Source organism: Heliangelus exortis, chromosome 3, assembly GCF_036169615.1.
Source record: "Heliangelus exortis chromosome 3, bHelExo1.hap1, whole genome shotgun sequence".
Classification (NCBI taxonomy): domain Eukaryota; kingdom Metazoa; phylum Chordata; class Aves; order Apodiformes; family Trochilidae; genus Heliangelus; species Heliangelus exortis.
The window spans coordinates 52,764,143-52,782,744 of record NC_092424.1 but is presented as its reverse complement, the minus strand read 5'-3'; the positions used below and the strand labels follow the sequence as shown (position 1 = coordinate 52,782,744).

General features: G+C 40.1%; 1 protein-coding gene across 6 annotated transcripts in view; it reads right to left on the bottom strand.

Moving 5' to 3' along the window:
* The window catches only part of TIAM2 (TIAM Rac1 associated GEF 2), a 171,009-nt gene that overhangs the window by 136,396 nt on the left and 16,011 nt on the right, over nt 1-18,602 (bottom strand). For 5 of the 6 annotated variants that reach the window (XM_071740617.1, XM_071740615.1, XM_071740620.1 and 2 more), the window contains exons 2-3: nt 14,798-14,852; nt 1,105-1,262 (exon numbers count right to left, since the gene is read on the bottom strand). The gene's annotated coding sequence lies outside the window, so the exon portion shown is untranslated. The remainder of the gene's footprint in view (nt 1-1,104; nt 1,263-14,797; nt 14,853-18,602) is intronic. The other variant, XM_071740616.1, reaches the window with a different exon arrangement.

The following is an 18,602-nucleotide window of genomic DNA, read 5'->3' as shown; positions in this document are numbered from 1 at the left end:
TCATGTCAGACAAACTCCCAGGGAATGAGGATGAACTGGATGTGTTCAGGTCCAACCCTGCTCCCCAGGAGTTTGTGATGAGCAGAACTGCCCACAGGCCTACGCTTCTTAACAGGTAGCCTTGTCAGGATTGCAGAATGGATTCCTGTTACTAAGCCCAAACACATCTGGGTTTTGTGTTAACTAGTAGCATACATGGTGTAGTAGGTAGCACAGTTTTGACTACAATGTGGGATTTCTTCAGTTAATAATGGCAAACAGAGCTGAAGCAATTTAAAATAATGAAAAGCTGAATAAACACTCTCATCACCCTCCTACAAAACATCATGATTAAGTCTTTTTAAATCTCTAAAACAACCCCTTTATTTCACATGACAAAAGTCAAAGGGGGTGGAGGTGACCAGCCCTCCCCTGAGCTAAGTTGTACCAGGTCTTCAAACCCTCAACCAAAGCACCTCTCTCTCTCTCTCTCTCTCTCTCTCTCTCTCATACACCATGCTTTACATCTGTGACTACAGCAGAAAGACATCTGATGATCACCAGAACTAAACTGTAACGCTGTTTTGTCCTTTGGGGACAGTGAGACAACAGGGATAGGGCATCTGTTTGTTGGTAGTTTTCTCACTAATTCTGGAATGATGCAGTCTACACCAGAAACTGCTCATCTATTCCCTCTCCTTTGATAGACAGACATCTACCACATAACAACACTCTCAATAGCTGGGCAGGAAAAAGCCTAAACCCCTCCCTCTCCCGCCCCAAGTTAAGTATAGAAAACTGCATCTATGCTATTTAAAGATTTGGACGCTTGTCTGAATTGAAGTTTTGTAAATACAACCTATTTTGAAGTCAGAAGCACTGAGAGTTGGATGAATGCCTCAGAGAAACAATTCAGATGGCCTATGTTTCCCCCAGTGCTGGTGTTCCCTATTGGTTGACTCCAAAACCTCAAAGGCACCCAGCCAATATGAGATGTTAGGATCCAGGGACTAAAGTGAATTTTAAACTGGTTGTATCTGGACCTTGTCCTGTAACTGTTTCATAATCCAATGTATATGTTCAGAAATAAACAAACTGACAAAACAAAAACAAAAACAAACAAACCTTGCATAATTTATTGGCTCTCTGAATGCCTTCTTTCCCTCTGCATCCTAGGGTGAAAACACGGAGGGAGGCTGGAGTGTATTCTCAGCTCTGTCCTTGACGCTTCATGAGCTCAAGAAAGTTTTGCTGGAAGTCTCTGTTTTTGTAGTGCTGGCAATCTGAAAAACAAAAACTGTTTTGTTAACACATGTATCCCTAGATACATTAGAAATAAGTTTTGTTATGAACCACTGCCAGCTAAATTATTAACCCCTCCCACACAAAGCCAAGAACCTGCATGCAAAAAAGGCAGCTAGAAACATCTCTGCTCAGTCCATAACTTACATGTTCTACATGGACTGCTCATGTGTGGCAGCTAAAAACTTTTTTCTGTATTCAAAGGGGAGTTAGAAACCTGCAATGCAAGACACTACAGACATGGTGCTCCAAGAGGAGTTTTTGTTAAGTTGTCCATGTGTCCACCTGGGAAACACATCACCAGCAAACACATCTCAAAATGGGTCAACACCACCAACACAGTTCCTTTTCTTCATTGGTGGCACCAACTGTAAAAGGTGCCTGGACCACAACAGGACTGCAGTCCACACAGGAGCACCTTTGGGTCTGTTCCCATATGCACTTATTTAAAAGTTCTCACATCCCAGACCCAGACAGGCAATCAAATCCTAGCCAGGGCCTCTGCAAAACAATTGCTTGTCAGCTACAGAGACCTCCTGTCAAAGTTTTCTTGCACCAGCCGTGCCAGGCTCTGAAAAGCAGGCCACTGCTTTTAAGTAGACCAAGACAGAGTAACCAGCTGCTCTTTTGCCCACACCAGCTGAAAATAGTAAGACAGATGACATAGCTGCTTTTCTTAATACACTGAAGATGGTGTCTGAGCTCCCAAAAGCTGGCAAGGAGAACACTTCATGCTCTACCGAGTCTGTCATTTTCATGCTGCAAAGTGTCAGACTGTATTACAATATTTTCTGTGATGTTTAAATTGGCACATCTCATTTTCAACAGCTTCTTCATGGTGCACAGCACCTTGTCATAAAAAATATCCTTATTTCTCCAACAGTTAAGCTGACATACCACTGAATTAAAACTAACACAAGAATTTTATCATACTCATGCTTCAGAAGGCAGATTGTACTGAAAAGCCTGGTATGGAGCCAGTATACAACAACAAAACATGATTCTCAATTAAAATGTTACCTGTAAAAATACAAATAGAAACTAACTAAATCTTCCAAGCATACAAAAAGGCAACATAGCACAATAAGTTTTCTTTTTATAAGATTACTTAGTGGAATTAGAGCGAAGTACCAAACTGACTTCACTGAAATCAAAGGTTGTCCCATCAAAATAAAACGCCAACAAAAGAGCAAATGATACGAAGCTGCAAAACCACCATATAAAAGGGACAAATAATCAATGGCCAGCAAAGTTGAGCCATATCATCATGCAAGTTACACCCAAAAAGGAAATGTGAGTAACAAGATGTAATATTTTTCTTAGTTGCTACCATAAAACAACTTGTAAAGTTTCAAGTACAAAACAGAGACTTATTTTGCTAGTGGGGGATGGTACATATCTATCTGTACAGCATATTTACAGCAGAGGACCACCAAAACCCAAGCCCCTCTTCATCATCACTGCAAGAGACACATAGCCAAGTGCTGCAGGGCAGGGCTGTGAGTGCCACAGCGATGGCATTCAGGCAACACTGTCATGACCCATGACTCACAGACCCATTCGCCTGAAACTGCTGCTGCACCCTATTGGTATTTTTTGTCATGCTAACTTCTCCTACCCAATGGCACAGCAGTGGCTCTGCTCTGCAAAGAGACAAAGCCCTTCTTTCACCATGGTACCCAGCTCCTGAACACCAACAGCTCAGACTCAAAATATTTGGACAGTGGCTTGCTCTCACCCACACAATTTTGATTTGTGAAATCCTTGAACTGAGAAGTGCCACTCCTCCCATGTTCTAGTTCGTTGTAAAGAGCTGCTTGGGCATTTTCCCTTTCCTGCTGGAACCACATTTCCAGCTTTATCATATCTTTACAGATGTTTTGATAGACATGGAGTGAGAAGTAATATGATGCTAAATGCAAGCCCTGTGTTAATATATTCATGTAATTTCATCAATGTAGAGTTAGACTCCACCCTCATGGGCAAACCAGACTCTCCTAGATTTTTGCTGGCCCATAACTGTAGGGGCAATCCAGCTGGCCATCAGCTAATCACAGCGTGGTGACCTCACAGAACTAACACTCAGTCATCTCAGATTTGTAAAGGTACAGCTAAAACATTTCAATCTGGGAAGAATAGGCAGAAGTGAAAGCATGACATTTATTGCAGGCAGATGGTGTACAACTATTGATATGAAAGAACTGATTTATGGTAAAGCAACACAAGAGCTCCTGAGTAGTCAGGTTTTGAGACTTATGAAGGATGATATCCTTCTATCCAGGGAAGAGGGTCAGTGTTTCTGAAGCGCTTCCAGCACTTGTGGCAAAATACCTCTTGGGGAAGTCATGGTGTTCACCCACAAACAGTCCACCAAATACTGAAAGAAATTTGCCATAGTAAATACAAACTTATTGTCGGTGCTCTGCTAACTATGTGATATCTTTACTAACCTATCAACTTCCACATAAGGGGCAGCACATTCTTGCATGCATAAAGAGTCTACTCATTCACATACCTTTTTATAGGAAGCTAGGTGACCTTACTGCAGTCCTAGTAAGATCCAAACACTCCTCTTTTTCCTTTCCTAGAACAAGTCTTTTAATATCAAGGTTTCTCATCAAATTTCTACTGAGGGCAAAGCACTTCTGAAGCAATTAATCTGAAGAAATATCTCACGCATCAAGAAAAGGGAGAATGGTAAAACAGAAAGAAGTAATTAAGTGACAAGGATCCTCTATACTGAAATATATCACATAAACCTTGCATATCTCAGAATGTGATTGTAGGGTAATGTGATTGCACACATGACAGGGCACACATGCACACATAAATGGCACACATGCCATTTAGTTAAGGACAGACAAGCATAGCTGTGATTAGACAGTGAGTATTATAGTACCAGAACTTGATTTTGTCATTAATCTTATACTCATGCTTTCATTTTCCTGCTGAATAGGAGGGGTACACAAAAATAATGCCAGTAAAGACATAAATACAAAGCCAACATGGGCCCCTCTATGTACATTGTAAATTATGACTGAATGACATCATATACTCAACAGCAACATTCAAGTCACAGATGTAGTTCCTTAAATTGTTCTCTGGGAACTGCTCTAAAAATTCAGGTTAGGTGCCACCTGCACAAGCAGAAAGTAATCACTGACTGGTTTTTTTGTTGGGTTGCCAGACACCTTCAATACAAAGTATAGCCTCTGGTTAAGGCAAGCATACAATGACCAGGTACTAAACAATGCAGTGACACAACTCTACAGACACCTTCATTTTTTTCAGCTGTAGTACATCTCCTATGATGAAAGGGAGGTATGAGATGCTACCAAACCTCAAGAAGTCCAGCAAGAAGGAAGCAGAGTAGCCAAACTAGCAACAGCATTCTGCCCTCTCTGAAGTGGACTGCAAAAAAGCTCTCCAAGATAGTCACACACAATATATACACATCCAGGCTGCCCAGTAGCAGCTCTGCTCATGGGCAGTAAGACCTTAGATCCTCAGGAAGGGACAACTTAGAATGCACCTGTTTGGCAACCTGCAAATGCAGGACTGTAGCACAATGTGCAGCTCTGCCCAGAAGGCAGAAGCCATCTGTCTGCACACGGAAGGGTGAACTTCACTTCCCTGTGCCTGGGTGTTTGTTTCAGGAAGCCTGGCATTCCCGTGCAGAATTTCTGGATCTACCCTAACTGCTCTGTCAGGTGCAGAACTGAGACAAACAGCTATGTAAGTGTGGGATGATCCAAGGTGTTTCTTTACTTGCCTTTCTTGCCATTTTCAGAATACATTTCTGAAAGCACTTCAAAGTGTTTTCTTCTTTCTTTCGATCAATGATTTACATTTCAGAAGCAGTACACGAACAAAAGTCTTGACCTTTTCCCTAACCTTTGACTGATCTATGAGAAAAGGAACTTGTTAACATTATTTACCTTTAATTCACTGATTCTGCACAAAACTAATGATCATCATCTAAAGCTTCTAATCCCTTAACTCAGCAGTTTGATTAGAAAGATGATCATTGATTAATTCACTTGAGCTACTCTGGAGAAGGTGTGACTGAACAAAGATCACTCCACCCCTGAGAGAGGTGCATTAATTATTTCTGCATTACATTGCCCCCACTTTTTTTTTTTTTAAGTTGAATAAAGGCAAAAAACCCTCAACATAACAACAGCAGAAAAAAACCCAAAAAAAAAAAAAACCCACAATACTTTCATTGTTAAACTTCTGAGTTATTTTTCATTTTGCATTATTCTTTACAAAATTCCACATTTTCTTGCCACGGATTTTATAGCCATCAATTTTATTTTTTTTTTTAAATTAACTATTGTGTTTTTACAAAATAAGCAAACCAAGGCTAGAAGTTTGATACAGATTTGCAGAGCCCTGCCAAAAAACTGTAGTCCTTAATTAGCTGGTTCAGGCAAGCAATGAAGGATGACACCGATACTTGACAGGAATGTACACAGCATTATGTACATACCAGAACTGAAACCAAGTAAACTCCCATCCAGCAAGTGGTTTCAGTGTCCCACCTAGGAAGACAACCAGATAGAAAACCTTTAAATAAAGGTTCCCTTGTTCTTCTTTAAGCCATCATCAAAATTTCTCCAGCCACAAACTTGCCTACAGCCTGAGCCCAAGCCTGTTACCCCTGAAAAATGGGTGAGCCTTCCTTGACCAGATCTGTGTGCCACTTCTCACACTGCCCTCCCTTTGGCAAAACTCATGCTTCTCCTGGCCTGTGGGTCACAACACACGTCTGCTGATGCTCTGAAGAGCAAGCAAGACTGGGGAACTTCCCTCCTTCCATTAATCCCCTATTAGGCTCTTAGATGTGAACAGACAGCATCCCTACAGCAATGACCTTCTGTTTGCTCAATGCCCTGTGACCAAGGGGGAGGTTATCTCCTTCCCACAGGTCTAAGGGCAGAATGGCTGATCCTCAGGGGATTTCAAAGCATGTAACTTTACCATCCCACCTTCTTTTGTCCAGGAAGGTCTCCTAAAAGGTGGTGGGTTGAGCTGGTGACTCAGCTCTGTGTACAGCAGGAGCCCAATCCTTCTCATGGTCACCAGAAAGTGGCATGAGGAAAGCAGACATTGGGCAGACTGGACACCCAGGCTAGGCAGTACAGGGAAGGTGGAAGGAAGGAAGGGAAGAGCAGGGCTATTTCTTCCACATCCTAAATTACATGCTTCGTATCATGCTTCTTCCTGCATGCTTCTCCCTGTACCTGGCATTATTTATTCACTTTGAAAACACGAGCCACCACACAGGACACACCAGAGCCCCACAGAATTCCTCGTATGTGGTTAGAAAGGATTTTTCCATTGGCCTTAATACATAATCAATATGTGATGTCAGCAGAAGTCAAGATGAAAGCTTCATCCTACATCATTTCTTTTCAAAGAGAAAGCTGATCCTACACCAGTATGCCATTTTAAGAGCATCCAGACTTTGTGAATCCTCTCTGCTGCCATTATTCCTGCTGGTGGAAAGGTACTGTTCTAAAAAACTTTATTTCAGGGTTATTTTATCAACAAGTTACAGATAATAGAAAAGAAGCCTACATTATATTTCAAAGGACTGGGACTGATAACTAAATCTTAATGAGGCTTCTGATAGTCTTGCCAACACCCATAGATCTGTTCAATTACGCAGACTTAAAAAAAGGGTGACCTATGGGAAATGGACACAGGAATATCAGAACTGAGTCTGATCTGTGTGAGGTTGATCACAAGATGACAGCTTTCTAGCAGTGGAGGATTAGCTGTGAAGAGAACATGAGCAAGGCTCCATCCCCAGCTTAGGACTCTCAATTTCAAAACGTTTTCACAGTGAAGCAAGCGAAGAAAATAAACACCCCTAGCCAGGCAGAGAACAGTCATAAACCTTTTCTGAAATGGAGATGAACTCTTATTGTGTATTTAAAGCAACACTGTAAACCAGGCCATATATATACAAAGCAATGCTGTGGACTTAAATGTGACAGCAGCATTATTCTCTGTAAGAGCTCAGGCTCAATACCCCAGGAGAGCTCCACAAACAGCACTGCTGTTCAGGACAAAGAAGAAAAGAAAAGAAAGAAAAAGTAAAAAAATAAAAGAAAGAAAAGTGTTTCATTTCCTAAACAAAATTTCAAAAGAAATTAAAACCTTTTTCAGAAAAAAAGTTAAGAGATCATTTCTGTGAAATTCTCTATGAAGTTTACAAAGAAAGTCAAAAACAGTTGCACATGGAGAGGTTAAATCTCATAAAGCTAGCATAAACCTAGCAACATTATCAACAGGTCATTGCTCACATTTGTTGGTATATACCACATTTAACAGACTTGGATACCTATATTATTCAGATATCATACTGTAAAAAATGCTTCAGAATATACTGTATTATATTTTTCCAGGGTTTTAGTTTCCCTTCTGTTACACATTCATCTTGTATAAGTTTTAATTATGTCATGTGCAAGAAATAGCCTGATATTTTAATTCTGTGTTTTCATCAGGACACTTATAATTTATTAAAAGCAACAAAATTGATGGAAAAATCCTGGCTTCAAAATATTAACCTGAAATATAGGTCAAAATTCTGGGGTTTTTTTTATTAGATATATTGGCAAAAATTCAGCACATTGGGATAAACATTTAAGAATAGAACAGAATATTCTATTTCAGCTGGAAGGGATCTATGACAATCATTTAGTCCAACTGCCTGACCAATTTACAGCTGACTGAAAGCTAAAAATTATCAGGGGGCTGGAACACCCCTCCAACAGGAAGACCTCTCCTACAGGGAACACCTCTCCTACAGGAACACCTCTCCTACAGACATGCAGAGGGAATTGCGATTGTTCAGTCTGGAGAAGTGAAGGCTCCAGGGAGACCTAACAGAGACCTTGCAGTGCCTGAAGGGGCCCACAGGAAGGCAGGAGACAGACTGTTTGCAAGGGCCTGTAGTGACAGGAGAAGGGGCAATGGTTTAATATCAGAGAAGAGCAGATTTTGATTGGATGTTAGGAAAAAGTTCTTCATGAAAAATGGAACAGGTTGCCCAGGGAAGTAGTTGAGGCCTTATCCCTGGGGATACTCAAGGTGAGGCTTGACACGGTTCTGAGCAACCTGATCTAGTTGAGGGTGTCCCAGCTTGCTGCAGGGAGGTTGAACTAAATGAGCTTCAGAGGTCCCTTCCAACCCAAATTATGTTATGATTCTACAGTATGTTGCTAAGAGCATTGTCAAAATTCATCTTAAATACTGGCAGGTTTGGGGCATAGACCACCTCTCTCAGAAGCCTGTTCCAGTGTTTGACCACTGGAAGAAAGGTAAAGGAAGGTTTCCTAATATGCAGTCTAAACTCACCTGAAGCAGCTTTCAGCCATTCCCACTCCAGTGTTGTGTCAATGGATCCCAGCAAGAAGAAGAGGTCACATGTGGAACATTCTGTCCAGTTCTGGGCCCCTCGGTCCCAGTAGGAGTCCAACGCAGAGCGACCAAGATGCGTAAGGGAGTGGAACATCTCCCTCATGAGGAAAGGCTGAGGGAGCTGGGAGTCTTCAGCTTGGAGAAGAGGAGAATGAGGGGCAACCTCATCAATGTCTATAAATATGTAAAAGGAGAGGGCCAGGAGGACTGTGCCAGGCTCTTCTCAGGCCCAATGATAGGACAAGGCAATAGATATAAGCCTGAGCATAGGAGGTTCCATATAAACATGAGGAGAAATTTTTTCACTGTGAGGGTGACAGAGCACTGGCACAGGCTGCCCAGGGAGGTTGTGGAGTCTCCTTCTCTGGAGACATTCAAAACTCTCCTGAATGTGTTCGTGTGTGACCTCCTGTAGGTGACCCTGCTCTGGCAGGGGGATTGGACTTGATAATCTTTCAGGGTTCCTTCCAACCCCTAACTTTCTGTGATTCTGTGAGAAGAGATCAACAGTTCCCTGTCCACTTTCCCTCCACAGGAAGCTGTAGAGAACTATGTGGTTTCTCCAAATCAGACAAACCCAAAGTTCTTAGCCACTCCTCATAGGACATTCCTTGCAGCCCTTTCACCACCTTTCTGTTCCTCCTCTGGATGCATTCAAGGACATTCACCTTAGTTAGCCCCCTAACTTGGCCAGCACAAGTGGCTGGCAAGTGCTTCCTTGTCCCTTTCCCCCACTCACCTGGCCAAATATAAACTCTTTCCTCCAGAGAAGTTCCTGGTGCCTTTCAGGGATCACAACTAAGAAAGCAAAGATCTAAAGCACTTATCACTTGGAAGAGTATTTTATGCCTTTTGAGCAAGGTGAATTTTTAAAAAGGCCTTAGGACAAGGCGAAGTCAATGTCACAAATAACAATGCTGCCACATCAGCAGCAACTTCATTCCCACTCTGCAGAATGTCTCAGACCTGACCTTAGACTTCTCATAACCCTCAAGTTACAAACCCTCAATTTAGCCTGATTTCTTCAATAGCTTAAGAATCTTGATTTTATTTCAGCCTTCATAAAACATTCCTCTAGCATTTTCATGCTCCACTATTTTTAAATAAAATACAGATACATCCCTTCTATGGAACTCATTACTTCGAGAATTGTGTCTTTAAAATAACAAATAATCATTGGTAAAATCTTGGAGCCTGGCAGTACTAAAGCCTTCCTACAATCTGGGAAAAAGAAGGGTGTAAGATACAAAGATCATTTTCAAACCCTGTTCCCAAACTTAGGGCATTGCCTTTCATCCTGGACACTTCTGAGGGGGGTGGCTTATGGACCCAAGCATAAATTCTACCCCCAGCTTCAGCAGAAATTAACTACAGGGATGATGACTAGCAAAACAGCAATGATTTTGACTGCTTTTCAATTACTGTCTCAAGTACGCCTTGGCATAAAGCTTTACTAAATTTGGCAGACTATTAAACGCCCAAACACCTTTTTCTCCAACAAAACAGAGGCAGCAGAAACCATGGTGCTACCCAGCCGAGTGCTCAATACCACCCATCATATTCATCACCCCAGGCATAGAGGCTGGTGGGGTTAAAGCATGTTCTATAAGGTGGGAGTATTCGAAGATTTTATCAGCAAGCTTTTAACCTGCTCTCACGAGCATGTGTAGATAACAACTTGTACCAGCTCTGGTAGGTTGGTAAATCTGGGTTAATTTCCATGGGGCTGCTTCCCTGACTGCCTCCTCTACTCCCTGAAGGTGTAAAAACTATTGAAAGGCATTGCTGGCCAAATAAAATGGACAAACCTCTCTAATTTTCTGTAATGCGTTATTTTAAAAACAGTTGGTGTTCTTCTGTTGAAAACCTTTCCAAGAGGTTTCAGTCTGAAGCAGAAAAAAACACTGCGGAATTTTTTTTTTTTTTTTACATATGACTGAAGGCTGGCAAGAATTAAACATAGGTGAAAATAAAATGTTACAACAGAATACAGGTGGCATGCTCCTACCACCTCCACCTACAATATTTTATTTATAATATGTATAATGCACTTGGAAATGAAAAGGCATATTAAAACACAAATGACTCACTCTTTTTGTTGTTGTTACTTTAATATTTTAAACAAGGGAAGCCAGGATTACTGCAATTTTAGCAATATAAAGTATGAAACATCCAGATTTCTATGCTGAAAATCCCTCTCTTGGGATCCAAGGTAGGGAAAGGACCACCTGGTTGAGCCAGTCCCACCACAAGCAGACAGACACTGCAGACATCTGGTCTAAGGGTCTGTGGATCATATAATCCATCTGTGCACACTGCAAGTCACAAAACACCTCACAAGATCTGATATGAAACCTACAGCTTGTGGGATGGGACCAAAGCCAGAGGCACAAAGAATACAAAAGAGCAACTGGAGACCTCACCAGGGTCCTCACAACATGGGACTTCCTGTACTGCAGGGCACAGCTCTATTGCCAATCTCCATCATCCATGGAGAAAAGAAAGAAAAAAAAAAAGCAACCCACTATCCTAAAAAGGAATTTTGAAACAAGTTACGTATGTCACATCACAAATCACAACAGGTCCTTCCACCTGCCAACCACATCCCTCTGGGTTTGGCAATCAGTGTACCCTACAACACACCTGGAGTTAATGGGGTGGATGGGTGAGGGACTCACAGACAGAAGACAACATTGAGCAAAATCCCTTCTGGATGACCCTCTCCCCTGTGCACGCACACACAGGCTGGAAGACCAAGCTCCTATTTATGCACATCAGTAGACTGTTTGCCTGAGGTAAAACAGATCTGAGCCACAGAATATCTTTTCTACCTCTTTATAAGAAAAAAAAAAAAAAAAAAAAAAGAAAAAGAAAAAAAGAACATTTCATTTTTTCCCAGTGAAAATATAGTTTAAGAGGCCGATAGTCTGGTAAAATCCGAAAGTTATAATGAATTCCAGGATTCAATCCACTACTCCACTCCTAAAAAACACAGTAATGAAAGGCTTACATATGAAGTCTAGTAGTAATAACTTTGGGGTCAAATCCATAGTGATTTCTTTGGCAAAGCTTCCACTGACGACACTGAAATGTGATTTCAGTGGGTGTTCTGCCTGAGAAAGGACTTTGGGATTGGACCACACTCCATATATTTAAGTCACCTCAGCCCCAGTTTTATACAGTACCGACCAGTCACAAAACCTAGCATTATTTAAACCATTTGCATGCCAGAATCTCCAATTGCAGGGTGCAAAAGCCAGCAGGAAGCATTGATGACTCCCTAAGCAGCAAACAAAAATGCAATCTTTTTTATTTGGCTTTCTTATGATATCATTTACCTTCTATAATAGCAATTGCTTTTTTTAAAACATGGATTTGTACAGTATTCAATTTGCCAGTTTCCCCATATAGATGTAAATTTACTGAAATAGCTGCTCACAAAATCCAAAGCCCATGGGTGGAGTCCTAAATATAAATATAGGTAGCTTAGGATTTTTTATACCGGAGACGATAAGAAATCTGGTGCTTTTCTGGTGAGCCATAAACCTGGAAGAATGAGAAAATTGCAAACAAGAAAACAGTAAATAAAACCCCATATCTTTTGCCTTACCCCCTCAAAAATTCCATGTATACTTCAATGGAGCCTCAAAAATTCCATGTATACTTCAATGGAACCACTTGCCTAAGTGTTTCAAATGTTGGTTTTTCAAAGTATTTAGCCATATAAACTACCCTTTTGTTTCTGTTGGCTTCAAATGTTCCCAGACTCATGAATTCTTCCTTACATCTTATTATTCAAAAAAATACAGTCAATGTTGCCTTTATGGAGCAAGAAAAAAAAAAACAAAAAACTGAGTATCATTTTCCAGTTAACTCTTCTGGATCTGCAACAGTAATTTCAGGACAGGCTTTCTAATCATTGCAACTAATCTCTATATTTTCTATCACTATAGAAAAATATCCCACTAAGCAGTGAGGTCTTCTCCCTTAAATACCTCAAGCACCCTAATTTGCAGGTCTTCCTCTTGGTTTTCCAAGACCTTCCTTCCTGTTGTGTTCCTCAAGAGCAGAAGAGCCAGCCAGGAGGAACTCGACAACTCCAAAACAGAAACATACTTTCCCTTGCAAGCGCTTCAGTTTCCCCCACCCGAGCTGAGGAATGAACTCTGCAAAAACAGCAGTGAAAAATTGCACGCTGCTGTTTTCCAAAGAAGGGCTGCCCATCCCAACAATTCCTGGATTGAAAACCAGTGTTCAGACTACAAAACCATAATCTTACAAGTTGACTCTCTGGTCAGAGAAACATGATTTCTTCCAGCTTTAAGGAATGTGACAACAGCAGCAAATCTGCCCCTGCTTGATAAGTGGCAGGCAATTGTCCATATAAGGTGAAAAATGTGCTAGTGCAGCTCATGCAACCCTGCTAATTCCTTGTCTGTTCTCAATATTCAAGAACGTAAATAAAAAAATAAGTGAATTTTGGAAGTAAACTTTTTGCATGCTAATAGCCATAAACCATCCAGACCGTGCTCAGCACACAAAGAATTTTGTATTTAACCATTTAATCCCTTAAACACAGAATGCATTTGCAGTTGGTGCGTACCTCGCAGTAAGCGCGTAAATCAACATAAATCTCAGAGGTCAGGGCCCCGTTCAGTTCCTCAGTTCCCTTTCTGCTTTACTATTCCCCAGTCATCCTGTGCATTCCAGCCCCTGATTAAGAAACTTGTTGCTGGCAGGACATCTGGCACAGCATGCCAGGAGAGCAGCCTGGAAGAGGGTGAGGAGGGGGCTGAGGGCTGGGTGAAGCCCAGCAGCCTGCCCCAGCCACCCAGCCCTCCTTCTGCACATCCCCCAGGCTGATCCATGATGGCAGCACAAGGGTATCAGCACGGGACAGCTGCTACTACTCCACAGCATTTTTATCTTGCTCTAATCATCCAATAATCTCTATGTATTAGCAACAGAAAAATAAGTAGCATTCTTGATCTTGTCTCCACATTACAGGAAGACCGCAGGCATCCCTCACTAAGAGGCCGATTGGAAAGGCTTCTGTTGATTTTAACAGGTCCTTCAATGAGCTGTCACAGCAGAGAAAAGCTATTTTATATAATCCCTTCCCCACAAAGCAAGACACGGCCTCTACAAAAGACCTTGCAATTAAATCCACTTGGTTTTATTATTAGACCCAAGTCCCAGTTTCCCTCCATTTCTCTGTTTTTCACACAAAGGTGTCAACTTTGAGTTATCCTAATGGTCTGACAAACTGCTTAATAAACCATTTGGCATGCCAATGGATTTTTGTCTTTTTCAGTAATGAAATATCAATGGCCAATATCCACAGCTGCCTGCCTGGCTTTGAGGCTGTCTTCTTCATAGGTGGGATGTAGTAGGCTATGACTTCTGCCAGGAAGATGGGTTCCTTTGCAGAGGGTCAGAAAAAACGACAGCATTGAAGTAGCTGGGAGCATTGCTCCAATTACTCCAACTATTCATTTAGTAGTGAGGAATAAATGTCAATTGACAATGTTGTCTTCCTGAAGAGATCATCAGCAAATGCAAGGTCATAAAACAGGGGTGACAGTAAGAGGGCATGAAAGATAGGAGAATCAGAGGAAGTCCCCAGAGGTCTCTTGGGAACAACTCAAAGCTTTATCAGGGGACATATGACTTCACATATACATACAAAAGGTGAGTAGGGATGGTGAAGAATAGAAGTTCATTCTTTAAACTCAATAGAAAGAGATGGGAGATTCTGATTTGATTATTTTATCCACAGAAATTTCCTTACATCAAAGAAAGATCAGGTTATGGCTTCAGATCACCAGCACCTTCCTCGTTTATCTACATTCAACCAGCCTGTAATACTCCCAAGGCAATAAAATATAACACCATGTGGTAAGACGACAGCAGATTGCTTCATTATATAAAAGGTAAGTTTAAAGGTAAAAAAGGTAAATTTCTATTGCATCAAATCATTAATAGTCAAAAGGAGAACATGGACAGGAAAGGAGAACTGGGCATTTACAATGCACTAATTGTCTCAAACAACAGGGATGAAAAGTGTAATCAGCACATGAGTTACCTTAGTCTTTCACAGCTTTGCTTATTACAGGTCCCATGAAGTTCAGGTTACTGGTCTGTAAGACAGAGCACAACATGCTGCAATGTCAAAGCTATTAAGAAACTTAATAATCAAGAATGACTGGCTGTATTTCTTTCTTCCAAGAAGTTTATTAAAAACACTTTGTCAGAACTCTTCCATTTCTCCTTTAAAAATTATATATATATATATATATATATATATATACATGTATATATATATATATATATATATAATTCAGAACAGCTTCCAGGTCTACATCCTCTCTCCATGGCAACATGCTGACACACACCAAGTATAGAGCTTAAAGGGCTGAAAATTAAGTAAAATAATGTGCATTGATAATCATCCTGCATTTGGCTAACCATGGAAGTATTAAGTCATTTATGTCTGCTGACAGTGCCATGGCTGGTTTGCAGCTAATTATCAGCTTGCACATCTGTAGAATGGTAGCACTGCCTCGTCTACAGAGCTTGACTGAACTGTCACAATCCAGGATCCACATAGTGCTGATACTGTGCTACTTCAATGCTTACTCTTCAGAAATGTTTGTAAAATTTTGCATCTCATTATTGACCCTTCATTTCTAAGATGATTTCAACATTTAATTAATTCTAATTATTAAGTAATCTGGTATACTTTGATTGACAAGACTGTAAAAGGACTTTCTTGTTAACTTGACAACTTTAGACTACTTTCTGAGATGCAACTTGCAGAACTTCATTTGAGGAAGTGCTATTGAAACCACCTAATGGTCTTTTTAACAAAAGAAAAAGCTCAGCCTTGCTGACATGATCATGCCACATACACTTCACAACCTGTCTTCCTTGCCATTTATGAAGTTTTAAGAGCACATTTCATAATTTAGAAACTTGGCCCCTCTAGAATTTTGTATTTCAGAAAAAGGTAAATATATAGTATAAAATAAATCTGTTAAAAACATGAAAAAATGAAGGAATTTTCCAGACAGACCCCATTCCAGCCGTCTGTAAAACGGACTTTAACACAAAGAGTGCCACCATTGTGACAATTTCAAAAGACCAATAAAGCTACATGAAGCTTTAACAACAATACCAAAAATGCATCCATGATCAACAAAAGAGAGAATGGATCAGGAAAACTTGATGGAATAGGTGGACAGCATTGGGAGATTAATGTATTTGATACATTTCTGGGAATCAGAAAGAAGAGTCTGCTTAAAGTACAATACTGACTTGTCTACAAAAGTACAAAGTAAAGCAATCAAAACCAAGACCAACAAAACACAGAAAGTGAAACACATTCCTTTTTGCAATCAAAGTATAAAGTATAGCTATAAAACCAAATGGGTCTGCTGAAATGGATAATAAGCTTATACTTTTCTGTCACGTGGCCTTTAAACCAGTGACTTAAGTTAACATGGACACAAACCCAGGCACAAGTGTGCTGCCATCTAAATCACTAGAAATGCTTGCACACTTAATGCTGGGTACATACTGAGCTCATTGGAACAACCAACTTCATTCAGTAAAGCCACTCTTACAATTAAAATATAAAAGGATGCAACAGAAAGAGTAGTTTTACCATGTGGGCAGGCAGTGAGTGTCAGTATTCACTTGCTGAAGGACGACTGTCTAAGAGGCTTTACCACAGCAAGAATTCCAGGGAATTAGTAAATTGCCTTCAGAGCAGTGACCTAGAGTTGAAGGCATGGCTTCTTATTTCAAATCACAAAATTCTCACCCACTAAAAACACTTCTTCAGAGGTTTCTGGCTTTCGGAGATTGTGTTTTGGTTTCTTTGCATAGCACCTATTGCCTTACTATGTAAAGAAGTATAGCCCATGAATTACTGTAAGGCAGCAAAACACCGCAGTGATATGTATCTGGATTTTAGGATTCTGCTTGCTGTACTCCATAGAAGGAAAAAAAAAAAAAAATTAGGAGAATTTACTCTAAACATTATTCAGCTCTTACAGAATGGCTCTTTATGTGTGTTTACCGTCATCCGCATCTAAGGTTCATTCTTATTTCCTGGAATCTTATCTAATCTAAATTCCATACAGAACTTTATAGTGGTATATGAAGATGCATACAAATTAACCACACTCCAATTCATTCAGATAAAATAAAACAGTAAATTTAATAGGGATGAAACTAGTTATCGAATTATATCTGAACCAACACCAAAATATTCTGACCATTTTGTACAGGTTTATTCTTAAATGAACTATTATATGTCCTTAATTCAGAGGATAACTCTTGATGTGGTTTAGAACAAACATGCTTCCAGTTGACTTCCTTTTTATGCAGGGAATGCAAAAAGGAACATCTATTATCCATGTGATACTAAAGAGCTCACATGGCTAAACCACAAACTTGGAGCTTTTCAGGGCTTAGTGCTTAAAGCACTCAGAGATTATTGCTCCTACTCCAAAACCTATCCATAAAGTATGGCAGGAGCCAGAAAAAGATTCAGTAGAGAAAACTTTTCCTGCACCTTTACTGACACAGCTCAGTCAGTATAAACTTCTCATGAAGTTTTGGGGACATCATTCAATCTTTCCTAACTTTTGTCTGCAAGATTTTATGCATTTATATATGTTAGAAATGTGTGTATATCACTAGTATGTACAGTAATATATATTTACACTTAAAATAAAATGCCAATAATGGGGGAAGGCTCTACTCCAAGCAATGATGAATAAATTATCAATAATACTTTGTACCATAATACTAAGTGCAATATGGCAGCTGATCTATTAAGAATTCAGCTTCTACTAACAAGCAACATCAACTACAGGAATCCTACAAAGAAATCCACAGAGAGGAATGGAAAACACCATCAGGAAAACATAAAAGTTCCTTATAAAAAGGTCTCCAGTTGAGGAAGATAACTGCACAGTAACAATCTCCCACCTCATGATGATACAAAGAATACAACTGAACAAAAAGCTAGTGTCAAGCTCCCATTCTGAGATCCAAAACCAGTGAGCTTCATGTAGCTACTTGAAATGTTTACCAAACTATGCTTTACCAGGGAGACTGTCTTCCCTCTAAGACTGAAGTCCCAGTGAAACACAAAATACTGCAAGTAATAAAAACAGTGTCAGCATGTGGATCAGAGGAAATAATTAACTGTTCCAAACCAAATTAAATTGTTTTAAAAGAAACAAAATGCTTAAATGGGCTTACTGGTCAAGCACATCTTAGATAATTGAAAAAAAACTTCCTATGATCTTGAGGAGATAATCAAGTAGTAAAAGACAAGTATTTTACCCAACATTTTTTGAGTTCAGCACTATTTGTTACTCTTTATAGGTGTCAGGGTGACTGTCTTAACTTTTACACCAGTTTTCTGTTTTAAGTGATTGATTAAAAATTGTCTCAGTCTGAATTTGTTGAATGGTGATTAATACTCCTCTCCTGTATGCATGGACTTCAACATTCATGAAGTGCAAGAGTACGAGAGTAATTGACTAAAGTCAAGTTTGAAAGCAGCAATAAGAGCCACCTTTTATACTTGTTCTTAGCCCTCAAAACCCACTGCCTTTTACGATGCAATGTTTAGTGAATGATCTATCAGTATTGGCCTTGGGTGACACCCTCTCCATAGATAACTCTGTACATTGAGGTCTTGCAGGACACATTCTCTAATAAAAGTGTTGGCTCAAAGGTTTGGCAGTGACAATTTATCACAGATATCTTCATCCCACAGATATTTTCAGATATTTCATACCAACAAAACCCCGGTGTTTCACGGTACTAAAACCCTTCATGTATCATTCCAGGAAATATCAGAACAACAT